Genomic DNA, 16,128 nt, shown 5'->3' with positions numbered 1-16,128 from the left:
CAGGGCATGGCAAAGTAGTGGCGGACAATAATCCACCACCTGTGTAGATGGGTTGACGGACTTGGACTCTTTAGTGTTTAATGTTTATTTCACCCCTTTCTGTTGTAAATAGTATTAGGGTCATTTTATATATATCATATGGTTGGAAATAGTCTTTAGACCATTCATTTGTATTTTGTAGTCTCATCATGATTTCAATACCCATGTAAGGCCTTTAAGGCCATATTTTTTATGTATGACGGGTTTGCTTAATTTTGATGGTGTATCGGACTCATGTATGACTTTATTTTATTTTAGTATTACTTAAATGTGTTAGTTTCACCATTAAATGGAAGAATTGGGACAGGTTTGGGCCTTGAGTAAGGTCACCAAAGGACCAAAGTAGTGCTAAGGAGCATAAGATTTCAATTTTAGGTTATTTGGGGCGATTTTGGGGTTTTGGGCATCTTGAACCGGTTCAGCCTCATTGAACCGGTTCAAGGGGGGACCTTGGGTTCAAGAATGAGCATTCTGCCCATCTTGAATTGGTTCAAGATTCTTGAACCGGTTCAAGTCCCCCAGTGCACTGTTTTGTCTTCTTCAGTTGACAACTTGGGATGTTTGACTTCGGACGGTCATAACTTCTTCGTTGGAACCCAAATAGGGTCATTCTTGAGCCCATTTTCAAGGATTTTAAGTTAGTTTTCCAATGACACCAACCTCATCCTCAAATTCCATCATTTAGGGAGTTATGGTCATTTTAGTGGGTAATTTTGGGAATTCTTATCCGATGACCGTAGAACTTCACCTATCATCATGGAATGTCTAGAATAATTGTTTTAAATCTCATTTGACTAATTTGAGGTCTTATTACCCTCTCATATCATAAAATGACCAATTTGCCCTTGGTGTGTCCTTGGGTTTGGTTAAGGACCCGATTAGTGATCCGGACTTCCGGTTTTAGTCACTACAGACAGCGGCTCAGAGAACTTGACTTTAGATGATGTCGGCCGTGATGGAGCGACGGCGAGCTCGACTTTGATGATGGAGGCGGTGGCGAGATCGACTTTGATGGAGTGACGGCAGAGAGGACGGACGGTGGTGAGAAGACGGGCTCGGTTATGGAGAGCTCGGCCGTGGATGACTCGGCAGCGAGCTCGGCCGGTAGAATCGGTGGTCGGCGAGCAAGGAAGGCTTAAAATTTTGGATTCTAGTCCGGTTAAAATTTTAGGGCTTAAAACTTCAATCTAAAAACAATCAAATCAACTTCCTCAATTTACCTGCCATTGATTAAAAAAAAAAATGATCTTCTTTTCTTGAGGTGGATTCGTTTCTGCCATTCCCAAAGTTTATTGTCCAAGTTCTCGATACGATGCTTGGACCCTTAATAATAGAAAGATGTGTGAAAAAAGGCCTCTTTTCATCCCCTTATATATATGGTGCTCAGACCTCCAGTAGCAGCTGCTGAAATGGAAACGACATACACAGTCCATAACATTTAGTTCTATAGATTCTCTCTTTATTCTTTAATTTCATTCTTTAAAGAAAAAGAGTTGGAGTTGGAAACACCGTCTAATAGTTCCAAACACTTCCAAACTCCTCAATCTGATCACAATCTTTTGCATCGAAAACATAGCCCTGTAACACCCCTCGTGAAAAGGAAAGGAAGTTGAGAAAAAGACAGGTGCGCGCACGGTCCGATAACTACTTTAGTGGCTGAAATAGAGTTGGCTTACTCGCTTGCTGGGTTTAGCCGGACCAGCACTAAAAAAAGAATGACGTCAAAATTGTAATAACCCTAATTTTAAAAGGACAGTCTTGGAATTTATTTTAATTATTTATGTGCATTTTTTTTTAATTAAATTGTTTAATTGCTTGTATTTTTAGATTTAATTGTTTAAATTACAATTTTTTTTTTTTTTTTAGTTAATTGATTGTATTGTTTTCTTTTATTGTAAATTGTTTTAAATTAAATAGGCTTATTTTGTTTTTAATTGACTTAATTGATAACTGGTTTTATTTGTTTTTAATTGACTTAATTGATAATTGGTTTTATTTAATTATTTTTCTTTGAAGTATTGTAAATGTTAATTAATTAAATAAGCTAATTGGTTTAAATTAGGATTAAATTAGGATTGTTTTCTTTTCTGTACGTCCACGTTGTAGCCGACTTAGGATTGGTATAGAATTAGACTTAGGGTTTTACATGGTGCCTATATATATTGTATTATACGTATGTTTAGGGTTACAACCAAAACCCTATTCACGTATACAGTGAGACAGAGGGAAATAGAGAAGTAGAGAGGAAAACTTGAGAGGTTTATAGAGAGGTTGAAGGAGAAGGGAGTGGAGTGTTTCTGGGTAGAACAAAGAGCACCGGAGGTGTGGAACAAGAGTCTTGGTCGTGGACAGAAGCATCGGAGACAGTGGGTTAGAGTTTCAAATCTGAAACTCAAAGGCAAGTCTTGTTCTTCTCTTTCCCTTTAATTCATGTTCTGTGCATGCCTAGTAGACTCCAGGGTTTTATCAAGCATTAAATAGATTAAGTTGAAGTTAATATTAATCTTGAAAGCATGTTTGAATCAACTGTTAAAACGTTGCATTAATCTGTTTTGTAGGCAGTTGCTCTGTTTAAAAAAAAAAATAAGCTGTTTGCGTGAGTTTTAATTTTGCTTAACCTTATGTATTTGGGATTAAATGCATGATTTTATTGGATTCTAAGGCTTCAATTGAACCCTTAAATAAGCAATAAAAATTACACAGAGTCGCTGCACTTCGCCGTAGGCGAAGAATATACACAGAATAGAGGATACTCCCAACGGTGGAGAGGCGGCTCCGCAAGGGGGTGGAGTCGGCTCCACAAGGGTAGAGCCGGTTCCAATAAAGGGTGGAGCCGGCTCCACCTAGGAGTACGGACTTTATATATTTATTATATGTGCCATGGTATGAGCTTGAGTCTGAGGACCATGGTTAGGGTGCGTATATCGCCTAAGATGGATAACTGGACATAGGTGTTGTTCCTTGGTAGGTCTAGGTACTCATGCCCACCTTAGGGTGCGTATTTGCATGTTGCCTTCTATTCAGGCTGAGACAGACCTACTGGACTAGCGAGCGTCCTATAGTGTGTACTTTATACTTATATGGACTACTCTAGATATTGTTGAGTCTTCCTAGGATGTATCTGTGTATCGGATTACTGTATGGATTGTAATAGATCAGGACTTGCATGTGGGCCTGACCCATTTCTTTATTTTTCAGGTGTTCGTTAATTCCAGGGTTAGAGCTTGGACGTGCAGAGCAGATACAAATATTCATTCCTCCGACTATGTAGGAATCTTCTTTATGTTAGCTTTAGATTTTATTTTTATTATTTCAGTTTCGGTTTGAGAATCTTTAATAAGGGGTCCAATGGATGGATTCCTAAGTTGTAAACTTATGGAGTTTGGATTTAATAGATTTCAATAATTATATTATTTTAAGAATTTTCAATTAGCGTTCTTTCAGCTTATTATTTTTATTTCTTATTTTATCTTGTGTTCTGTATTCGGTTACATATTAATTGTTTGATATCCCTCGGGTTTGGGCCTGGACCTGATCAACCCGTGTCTCGGATCTGAGGGGTATCACAAAAATCACCCTTCTTGTGGGGTTATGGGAGTCGACCCAATTATGATGGACATGAACAAACTTTCTGGTTAAGAATGGAGAGTTATGTTTGGATTGAGTTTTACAGAGTATAGAGAAAATGATGGGTATTTTCGGAAGACTAAAAGGGCAAAATGGGTATTACAGAAATAATTTATGTCAGAGGGGTAATTTTGCACAATTTTAAAAGATTAGGGGTATTTATTTCACATTTTTTCAAATAGGGGGTAAAAGTGCTACTCCAAGTATACTTGAGGGGTGTTTTCTGCACTTCCCCGTATTATCTATCATGCAAATTATCGTCAATATATTATGGTGGTAAGCCATTGTACCATTGGTAGGCTGGTAGCTATCAATCACAACGATGTGGTGTGGTTTGCATGTGATGATGATGGCAAGAGGCAAAAATTAAAGAAAAAAGAAAGAAAAGAAATTAATTAGGTGAGCATACTTATTAATGACGTGTTATGTTTGACTCATGACTCAATATCTACTGCCACACTATGAAGTATATCTACTATTATTTTCATTTTATAGGCTGAAGGGCTTATAAACATTTTTTAATTATTAATAAATCTCTTGGGCCTTCATTTTTATTAAAAATATATATTAATCGGATCTGGTAGGAATGCCCCCACTGAAATTATGAAAAAACCCCTCTATATAAATTTGTCCCCCCTCATATAAATTTGTCCCTAAATGTATCTAAAAATTGAACGTTTTATCATTTTCCTAAATTTTATATTCTTATTAACTTCACCATTTAAAACTTTTTGAGTCCGTCTCAATAAGTAATATTTTATATCATGCAAATTATCGTCAATCTATCACAGTGGTGAGCCTTGGTACCATTGGTAGGCTGGTTGCTAGCAATCACAACGATGTGGTGTGGTTTGAATATGATGATGATGGCGAGAGTAAATAATTAAAGAAAAAAGGAAAGAAAAAAAATTAATTAGGTAAGCATACTTATTAATGTCGTGTTATGTCTGGCTTACTCAATATCTACTGACACACTATGAAGTATATGTACTATTCTTTTCATTTTATTGGCTGAAGAGCTTATAAACTTTTTTTAATTATTAATAAATTTCTTGTACCTTCATTTATGTTAAAAAATATATACGAATCGGATCTTGTAGGAATGCCCCCACTAAAATTATGAAAAAACCCCTTTATATAAATTTGTCCCCCCCCCCTTATATAAATTTCTAATCTATCCCTAAATGCATCTAAAAATTGGATGTTTTATCATTTTTCTAAATTTTATATTCTTTTTAACTTCACTGATGAGCGCCGAAAAGTGCGTATTTAAACCTCTTAAGCTTAGACATTCTAGTACCTTCATCTATCTTACTTTACCATTTTAGATTGATTTCATATTATTTCCATTTTCAGGCACTTATCCCGAAAATAAGCTAACTCAGCCAAATAAAAGTAGAAATGAAGCAATTCTGGGATGAATCAAAGAAAGGAGCCAAGTAGAAGCAAAATGAAGCAAAAGGTGGAATTCAACATCTTTGATTGATCGATCAATCCAACATGATCAATCTCAGCACTTCAAGATGGATCAGAGCCATGATGACATTTTCAGAGATTTCAAAAGTTCGATCGATCCAACATCATTCTTCGATCGATCGAACTACATTGTCCTTATACAAATGGTTGATCTTATTTAGTTGTACCACCCTACCAACCACTTTTGTCCTTTTCCCAAAAATATCTTTGAAATATCTCAGATTTGTTTTTATCCAAAAAGGCGCTGCCATTAAGGATCGATCCAACTTCAGTTCGTTAGATCTCAGCTATGTTCGATTGATCCAAGTCCAAGGTTCGATCGATCGAACTTCCTCCAGTGCAAAAAAGTTAAATTTCCAGCTCATTGAAAGCTATCCTTATCCAATCATTGGGGAATATTTTGTGTACGACCCCAGCTCATTTTGTGTATCACTTGACCTACCTATATATATAATATGATACACTTTTTGAGGAGGAGATACTTAGCATTCTTAAGATTCATGCATCACAATAGAGGCTATTCTTAGGGAGGAAGAAAGAAGGAGAAGGCTAAAGACACAAGTTTGGGAGCTCTTCATCAACCAAGGAGTAAATTTCTTCCATAGAGTTTTCCCTTGAGGATTGGAGAAGCATTACCATGAGTGGCTAGACATCCTCTTGGGGGCTAGTGTTAGCCCCAAGCATGCTTTCTACATCTTGATTTTGTGTATTATTGAAGGATTAGTGTTGTAATACATGTTTTGGCACTTTTATATATACAGATCTTGTTTATTCAATGATTTATGTGGTTTAATTCTTCCAATTGATCATTTTATTCTATCCATATGTCTATGTATGCTAGAATAAATGTTCGTGTGTTTGTCTCTATTTCTTGTGTTATTGATGCATGTCTATGTGTATTAATGCCATAGATCTAGAGATTGTCAAGACATAGTGTTTAATGGATGCTCTTGTAATTTTCTTGATGGTTCATGCTCATTTCTTGATGGATTGTGCCTCTCCCTTAGCTTAATTAGTTTAATTTCATGTCATTAGCCTAATTGTAGTGTAGTGGTAGCATAGTTGTTAGATGGGAGGATAATCCATGCTTGTTGTTTGATGTTCCATACTTTTGAATGCAAGTAGCATATGTCTCTAACCTTGTGGTGTATTTGGCTTGTGAGCTTAGTGAAAGGATTAATGACTTGCTAGATATATTGTGCTTTTCACATGTTACTTAGACAATATATACTTAATTATTAGATATATTGTGCTTTTCACATGTTGATTAGACAACATATACTTAATTGGTCACTCTTACTAATTGAATCAACCAAACACACACACACACATCAATATTGCAACACACATTTCCCTCATTAGCCACTTGTTAAGGGTGTAGAAAAGTATTATTTGGTAGTGACTTCTGAACCCCAAGATCTCTCTCTCTTACTTACTCTTTATTGCATTCAATTATTTAATTTAATTTGCTCTCTAGTTTAATCAACCAACCAACTATTTGTTTGATCACTCGACTTACTAACCCTAATAGTGATTCCACAAACTAGTACGACAACTCAATCCCTTGGGACGATCCCTTCTCACTCATACTACATAGTATAGGTGTTAAGCGGTTTATAAATTTAAATTATGGTGTGCACTTGACACTAATTTACAAATTCAAAGTTTTATGCATTGTTTTGTGCACACACCCGCAGAGCCACCATAGTTTTTGGCGCCGTTGCCGGGGATTAGGCAACGTCGTATTTGCGGAATCAATTTGGAATTAGTACTCTTTTGATCGTGTCTTTACTTAGTTTTCAATTTTTGTTGCTTATTGTGTTTGTTCATCTTTGACAAGGTGCATTGAACTAGGATTTAAGCAAAGGAGCATTCAAGCAAGTAAGGAAAAATGCTAAAAATTTAAATATTTTTTGCTAAGCTAAGCTAAATTTGGAGTTGAAGTGCTAAAGGACCTTTATGAGACTTTCTTTACTCAATCCTTTAGTTAAATCGTCGGCCCGTATGGAGGCTTGTTTTTAAATTCTTAGATAAATCGTGAGCCCGCGTGGAGGTATTCTTAATTGTTCTTTGCATCATTGTTGTTAAAGCATAGGAGTATGGGTTAAGTGTTTGTGGAGGAAGTTTCATTGAATTGTTGTGAAGTCGAACTGCTTATTCATTCATTGTGTTTGTGAGTTTTACATTATGCATGCATAGTCGTAGATCATTAAGACCAACTCTTGTCCCTTTTGATTTGCATATTGAATCCGTAGTTAGAAATCCTAGGGAAAGAGGAAGTTCTAGTTCTACCCAATCCATTACATCAATGGAAGGCCATAATGAAGAGCATGTGGAAGACCTTGGTCACATAGACCAATAAGGTATCCTCCATCCAAATGTGCATCATGAGAATATTCTAGTACCATTAGACATGCATAGGCCATTCATTCACCAACCACAACAACAACAAGGCCAAGTTCCATTTAGAATGCCAAGGCCAATGTATGCTCCACAACCTCCCATCATTCAAGGAAATCAAAATCAAGGTGTCCATGTTATACCACCAATTGCTAATCCTCCCCCTGCTTTAAGAGATCACTATGTGCCTAATGAATACAATGCACCCACATGCATTTAATTGCCACCATTTAGAGCACATCACTATGAAATTAAGCCACAAACCATTCAAATGCTTCCTAACTATCATGGACTTCCAAGTGAAGAACCTTACAAGCATTTGGATGAGTTTTTAGAAATATGTTCCACCGTAAAATATACGGACATGCCGGAAGAGGTCTTAAGGCTTAAACTTTTTCCATTCACCTTAAAAGACAAGGCAAAGTATTGGTTTAACAATCTTAGGCATTTTTCAATCACTTTTTGGGTAGAAATGCAACAAGAGTTCTTGAAGAAGTACCATCCGATTTCTAAGACTAATGCCATGAGAGCCTCAATTCAAGAATTTTCGCATGGGGATGGAGAAACATTTCATGAGGCATTGGAATGCTTTAATGAATTGCTTAGGAAGTGTCCACATCATGACATGCCCAAATGGCAATTAGTTCAATATTTCTTTGAGAGCCTATCGGACAATTATAAAGGCATGGTTGATGCTTCCATGAGTGGCTCTTACATTGATAGGCATGAGGATGACGTGTAGCGTCTTTATGAGAGCATGAGTGAAAATTCTTTGCATAGAACATTATCATCCAAGAATGGTATAAATTCACTGGGTAGGAAGAGTGTTGGCTTACATCAAGTCGACTATTCAAATGAAATAGCCGTCGAAATGAAGTCTTTATCTCTAAGGTTTGATCAATTTTTGATTAACCAAAACATGGCGAACCAAGTATCTTCCTTCCCTAACCATTCTCATCGTGCGTCGAATGAATCATGTATGACTTGTTCTAGTGTTCTTCATTCTACTTCTCATTGTCCTCACGGACAAGTGCAAAATGAATCTAATGAACAAGTCAATGCAGCTTTTGTGAACTAAGGGAATAATCTTTATGGTACTCATTATAATCCAAGTTGGAGAAATCATCCGAATTTCTCTTGGAAAAATCAATTAAGGAGAGGGCTCAAACCCTTCCCAATGCGGTTTTCAAGGGAAGTACATTCCACCTCCACTTCAAAGCCAAGTATCCCAAGGTTATAGATCTTATCAATCATAAGGAAATCAATTTGTTAACTCTCATTTTCCCAACCAATTTTATTCCCAAGGAAATGCTAGAAGTCTCGCATTTGAAGAAAAAGTTTTGAATGCTTTGGGCACTCTTGAGGCAAACACACAATTATTTCATTCCCACTCTCAATCTATTGTGAAGCTAGAAACCCAAGTAGGGCAAATAGGAAACACTCTTAATGCAAGAGAGAAGAGAAAGATGCCTATGAATGCCCCATCTAAGCAACAATGTGTTGTGGAAACCCATTCTTCATCGGAAGGCCACACCATTGAGCATGTTAATGCGGTGATTACCTTGCGGAGTGATAGGATTGTGGACAACCAAGTGGGTATGTCCAATGAAGAGAGTGAACTGGTGCAACCACGAGTTGACACCCTTCCCGTTTCATATCATATTCCTCCTTTATTGCATATACATGACCTTGTAAATGAGAAAGCTTTAAAATGTGATTTGAAGAATGATTTTGAAAATGATTTGAAAAAAGATTTGCCGAAAAATGAATTTGAAAAGGTTTTGTTGAAAAATGATTTGAAACAAAGTGATTTAAAAAATTCTTATGTTGAAGAGTTTTCAACAGAAAATGCTGAAAAAGTGTTTGAGCCAAAAGCTTCATTTTCGAATACCTTAAAAGGATCCATTTCAAAAGACAAACAAAAGGCAAAAACCAATGAAATCATGGAAATGTTTAGGCAAGTGAAAGTCAATCTTCCACTTTTGAATGCAATCAAGTAAATTTCGGCTTATGCCAAATTCGTGAAAGACTTGTGCACCAAAAAGTGGAAGAATAAGAGCCAAATACCAAGAAAAGTGGTTTTAACCGAGCAAGTGAGCTTAATTTTGCAACATAATACTTTACCAAAGTTTAAGGACCCCGGTTCACCTACTACTTCATGCATTATTGGTGATCATATCATTAATCGGACGCTTCTTGACTTAGGAGCAAGTGTTAACCTTCTCCCATACTCGGTTTATGTCAAATTGGGCCTAAGTGAATTAAAACCAACATCAGTAGTTTTACAACTTGCCGACCGATCCATTAAGAAGCCTAGGGGTATCATTGAGAATGTTTTAATAAAGATTGACAAATTTTTCTTCCCCGTTGATTTCGTTGTCGTTGACACGGAATTGGTCCCCAATCCTAAAAGCCAAATTGCCGTTATCCTTGGCCGTCCTTTATTGGAAACCGCTAATACCAACATCAATTGTAGGATGGGAATAATGAAAATCTCATTTGGCCACATGAAGGTGAAGTTGAATATCTTCAATCCCATACCAAACTCATTTGATAAATATGAAGGAGAGATTAATGTTGTAAATAAATGTTATGATCTTCAATGTCAAGGAAGTGAGCTTTTGTGTAAGACCAAAACTTCAAAGGGATCATCTTCAACCTTGCATTCTCAAAGTGTTGTTTCAAATTATTGCTTTGAAAGGGCATGGAAGCCCAAAGATTGTGATTGCATTGACAAGGGATCAAAACCTTCTTTTGAGCTAAATTCAACAAGTTCTTCAAAAAACCATTTGTTGGGTGGAGTTCAAAGCATCTATCACCCCAACAAGGAGGGGATGCATTACAAGATCTTTGATCCGGGCTAAACGAGCCCAATGTCTTGCTAGAGACGTTAAAGACTAGCACGACATTTCGTAGGGTGTCAAAACCCTATTCCTCCCTCATTTCTATCTTTAATTTCATTTCTTGCGAAGTCTAGATATTTGTTTTTAGTTCATATGCATTGCTAGGAACTGAGATTAGGATTGCATGAGCTTTCATGTTGGAGTTGAGCATTTTGCATAAGTTCAATCAATCTCAAATGAGAGTTCGATCGATCGAACTTCTATCTGCATCCAACACTTAGAAAAAATTTCGACCTGCATCAACCTGCATCCAAATCACCTCTCTGTCCCATCGTTCGAACTTGTTCACAGATCGATCATAACTTTTTCGATCGATCCAAACCTCAAATTCGATCGATCTTGAGTTCCAACACTTAGCCAAATTTTTGAACTAAAAACTTACATATTTTTGCTCTCTGTCAGATCGATCGAACATTTTGTTCAGATCGATCTCAGTTCTTCATCTCACCATCTTTGACTTTATTTGACTTTTTAATTTTCAAAAATCCAAAAATATTTTTATTTTATTTTCCAAAAATACCAAAAAGATTTTCTTTTATTTACTTAAATTTTCAAATTAAACAAAAAGAAAAAAAGAGAAAAAAGAGATTTTACTTTATTAAAAAAAAAAAAATTATTTTCTTTTATTTTTATTTTTATTCTTATTTTTCAAAAATCCAAAAATATTTTCTGTTTTCAAATTTTAATTTTCAATTTTCAATTTTAGTTTTTAATTTTTCAAAAATTTCAAAAAAATTTCAAAAATACTTTGAAGAGAGATCATCACAGTTCGATCAATCTGAAATCTCAGTTCGATCGATCGAATTGGACAGGAACGGATTTTAAAAATAGAACCTGAGGGTCTCAAGATCGATTCATTAGATCAATCTCACCCTTTCTCATCCTCACAAACCCTCGTCGCCACTGTGCATCCACCCATCTTTATCATCATTTCTGGCAAGATCCGGTGAGCGTTGACTTCTCTCTTCTCTCGGATTCCATCACCCCCTTCGCATCTCCACTTCTCTTTTCATTTGGGGTAAGATCCAAACCCCATCTTTAAATCTAAGCTTCGAATTGATGCATAAATGTTTTATATTCTAGATCTAGGTTGCTTAAATGTTCAAATCATCCATTGATAAAGCTTGAAGCATGTTATATATATGTGTGTATATAAATTTGTATATATGTGTATATATTTGAGTTTTGATTTGATTTGTGGGAGTATGGGTTTTTTAAAGTGACTAGGATTGAGGAATTATTGTGTTGATGGGCCCACGACCATGTCGTGAAGGCCCTGTGTCATCCAAGTCACAGATCTATAACTTTTCGACTTCATCTTCGCATAGTTCGATCGATTGAATTTCAATCTCAGATCGATCTGGTGAGATCGATCGAACTCATTTTTTTCAGTTTCTCAGATCGATCGAAGTTTTGAGATCGATCTCACATTTTTTATGATCAATCGAACTTCACAAATTTCATACACACATTCCATGCATCTTATCTTATGTCATGCTATCTTATATGTACCCAATGCCTGTGATATTCCACATTGGATGCATTTCATACTCATACTGCTTAGCATGTTCACATCCTGTCACTTGCATAGATTCATGTCATATATGTTTTGTCTATCTTATTTGACATGTATGTTTATATTTTGTGCTTTTAATTCTTTATTCTGGCACTGACTCCCCTTGCAAGTTTTAAATTATTTTCAGGCCATGCCTAAGCGCAAGACTGTAGCCCGCGGTCACTATCACTGCCGGGGCAGGCACACTTTCGATGCCGAGGCCGATCCTTCTCATACACAGGAGGAGCCATTAGAGCCTACTCCACCTCAGTCACCTTCTCATGAGGCTGAGGCTGAGCATTCTCCATCTCCTTCTCAAGCTCAGCCTGCGTTTACACCATCTCCATCATAGGATGAGGATAAGGCTGAGCATTCACCATCACTACCTCCACCACATCAGCCAGCTCAGCCAGCCTAGGAGCGTGACAGGCCATTGTCTAGATATGCACAGATGTCAATGGCCCATGAGTTAGTTTTTGATGTCGACTTCTTCTCCAAATCGGTGCTGACCCGATTAGCTTATGATGACATTATCCGTAGGGACCTTGCAGCTATTCTTGCCCCAGTTATTGAGCCAATCTACCCGCGGCTAGTTCGGGTGTTCTTCTAGAACCTCCGACCGTCCACGCGTACCACGGCAGAGCTGGTCACTACCATAGATGGCCACCAAATTTCTATTACTGTGGACACACTAGCCAGATCATACGTTTGTCCACACCGATACCCTTCAGAGCTACAGGAGCTTTATCCCAGGCTATACAGGCCTTCTTATGCCGACATGATAGTCTTCTTGACAGGTCACTATGCCGAAGGCGAGACTTTCGCCACCCGCACTTATCTTCTAGATGACCTATGGTTTTTTAATTTCGTTCTCTTTCAGAACATATATATGGCTGGGCATAAGATTCAGCGGCGAGGAGACTATCTGACAGCCCTCTACGCATTCTACACGGGCCACTGGGTATCTATCCCCGCGCTCATCTGGAGCGTGATGAAGAAGCTCTACGATGGGCATATCAGCAAGGAGAGGCCCAAAAGGGCTAAGTTTCTCCTATTTGGCCACCTCATCACCCAGATCCTGATTGATCAGCGCTATCCTTTCCATCCTCGGGAGCACCTTGAGAGAGGTTCCTGTCACTTCTTGAAGAAGGACTGGGACAAGAGCTATAATGCTATTATTGCCCGACTACAGGAGGATGCAGCTCAAGCGGCAGAGGACTTAGATTTAGAGGATTTAGAGGCTGAGGCCCCAGCAGCAGTAGCAGACCTAGCAGCGGACGACGCACCAGTTGATCCAGTTGTCGAGCGTATGGACATTGATTTAGAGCGACCTGCAGATGACGCAGAATAACACTCTCCAGCTGGATCACCCGTTCATGCAGAGGAGCAGACTCAGGATCTTTCTTCTGATTCATCCGTACCTGAGGCTCCTAGTCAGATCCCCAGCTTTGGAGAGCATCTTTAGGCTCTGGAGGATGCAGTGGTTGCTATCAGAGTTGATACTGCTGCCATTCGAGCCCATGCTGTGGCCCACCGAGTTGATTTTGCTACATTCCGAACGGATGTCATGATTGCACTCGGAGACTTATCTCACGATATCTGCCGAACTCACCCTGCCAGTCCTGCCCCACTTACTTGAGATTCTCACTTCTTTTATCTCTCTATACTCCATCTCTTTGATTCATATCTGTTACTTTCATTACTGTATATTATTTGTAGCCTGATATGTCGGCTTTGATCTTTTGATGTACTCTATACTTTATTTTCTTTATATATATTTTTACTGTGTATGTCATCTATTATGTTCTTATATCTATCTGTTTGACTCCATCAGGTGTATCCAATGACTACAGTGAGAGAGAATGCTACATAAATTTCAGGACCACCCTTATACCTCTCTCACTGCTTTATTTCATTTACACTTACATGTCCACTGTGCACTGATTATCCCGTTTTGTTATCTGATGAGTTTATCCAAGTGCCAAATTTCAGGACTACAGTTAATCCCAAGTTTGGGGGGCCATGCCACCCACTTTGGATACTTCTGTCCCGATCATTCTTGCAACTTGCACTGGTATACTCTTTCCCTTTGTTCTCTTTGCACATTGAGGACATTGTGTCGTTTAAGTTTGGGGGTAATGGTGTATGTTACAGTGTTTACTTTTAAATTCAAAATTTTGAGCATGACTTGTGTATCTGAGAGATTTTCTATGATTGGTCCATATCTAACTATGATTTTGATCTTTTGAGGACTATATTGCTTAAAATTTAAAAATTGTTTGACTTGAGAGTCCAATATTCCTTATATGCCTTGCGGATGCCATTTAGGAGTAAACTTTTCGAAAGATTGATATCTTGTTTGCACTTGTGGTCCACATCATTTTGATTTTGTGATTGTTTTGAGATTCATTCTAGGATTCTACACTAGCACAGGCGCACACTAGCATTCATTTGTGAGGTACATGCTTTGTTGATTATTGAATTGGTTATATCCCAATTGGAAACTTTTATTCTTGATAAAGGTGGATAACAACCCCTTTTCACTAAGTAGCCGGGATTCTAGTCTCATCAAGCATTGAACTTCTCGCGCCGAAAGGTAGAGGGCCCAAACTCTAGGTTAATAATTGAACTTGCTTACAGAAAAAAAAAAGAAAAAAAAAAGGAGCAAAAGCAAAAACAATAAAAAATGAGGACTTCTCCCAAAATGTGAGAAGTGGGAAATGATTAGATGGAGGTTGTCTTGATTTGTAGCTGAGTTGATTTGAGCTTGTAAGTCTGTAGGGGTGTTTAAACGCCTAATACCCTAAAGCCGTCTGGTTTGGGAGTCATTGACCTAACGTTCGACCTCATGAATCCCTAGAAAGCTTAATAGATCAACACATTGTACCATGTTTCCGTTTTTGATCCAAAAAAAAAAAAAAAAAAAAAAAAATCTAGTGAAAAGAATAAACGCACCTAGATGAATGAAGCTTTAATAAAAGGTCTACTTTTTGTCTTGATGATCGATACTAGATTTTTGTGCTAGTTTAAGGGTAAGAATGTGATTAATTCTTTAGTTAGCTAAGATAACAACACATTTGATGCCGGTCCACTCAAAAAGGATTCTAGAGTTGTTTTAATTTGCATGATCATTTTCTTGATGTATGGAGGACCATATTTGCTTGCTTGATGTTGAGATTTTGGGAGATTGCTTAAAAATGTTTGAAAATTTTCATACTTGAGGTAGTTTTCTCCCAATGCTTGTTTGCAATATTGGTGTCTCTTTTGAAAGAATGAGCTTAATCTTTGTGGGTATCATTTCTGGAAACCCTCACGAGACTTCACTCGTCCATTATGGGTAACTTAGGGGTTTAAAAGGCTTGTTACATATGCTAAGTGCAATCGTGTTCCCTACGAAAGTGGTGTTATCCATTTATTACTTTCTAGTACATAGTTGTATAGTTGTTCATTTCATTCATTTACATTCTAGGTCATTGCTAGGGACTAGCAATATTTAAGTTTGGGGGTGTGATGAGCGTTGAAAAGTGCGTATTTAAACCCCTTAAGCTTAGGCATTCTAGTACCTTTATCTATCTTACTTTACCGTTTTAGATTGATTTCGTATTATTTCCATTTTTAGGCACTTATCCCGAAAATAAGCTAACTCAGCCAGATAAGAGCAGAAATGAAGCAATTCTGGGATTAATTAAAGAAATGAGCCAAGTGGAAGTAAAAGGAAGCAAAAGGTGGAATTCAACATCTTTAATCGATCTCAGATTAAAGTTCGATCGATCCAACATGACCAATCTCAGCACTTCAAGATGGATCAGAGCCATGATGACATTTTCAGAGATCTCAAAAGTTCGATCGATCCAACATCATTTTTCGATCGATCGAACTACCTTGTCCTTATCCAAATGATTAATCTTATCTAGTTGTACCACCCTACCAACCACTTTGGTCCTTTTCCCAAAAATATCTTTAAAATATCTCAGATTTGTTTTTATTCAAAAAGGAGCTGTCATTGAGGATCGATCCAACTTCAGTTCGATAGATCTCAGCTATGTTCGATCGATCCAAGTCCAAGGTTCGATCGATCGAACTTCCTCCAGTGCGAAAATGTTAAATTTCTAGCTCATTGAAAGCTGT

This window comes from Cornus florida, unplaced genomic scaffold (assembly GCF_030987335.1).
Source record: "Cornus florida cultivar Cherokee Brave unplaced genomic scaffold, ASM3098733v1 CherokeeBrave_3.0.0_Hap2_Chr01, whole genome shotgun sequence".
Lineage (NCBI taxonomy): Eukaryota > Viridiplantae > Streptophyta > Magnoliopsida > Cornales > Cornaceae > Cornus > Cornus florida.
This window is presented reverse-complemented; position numbering follows the sequence as displayed.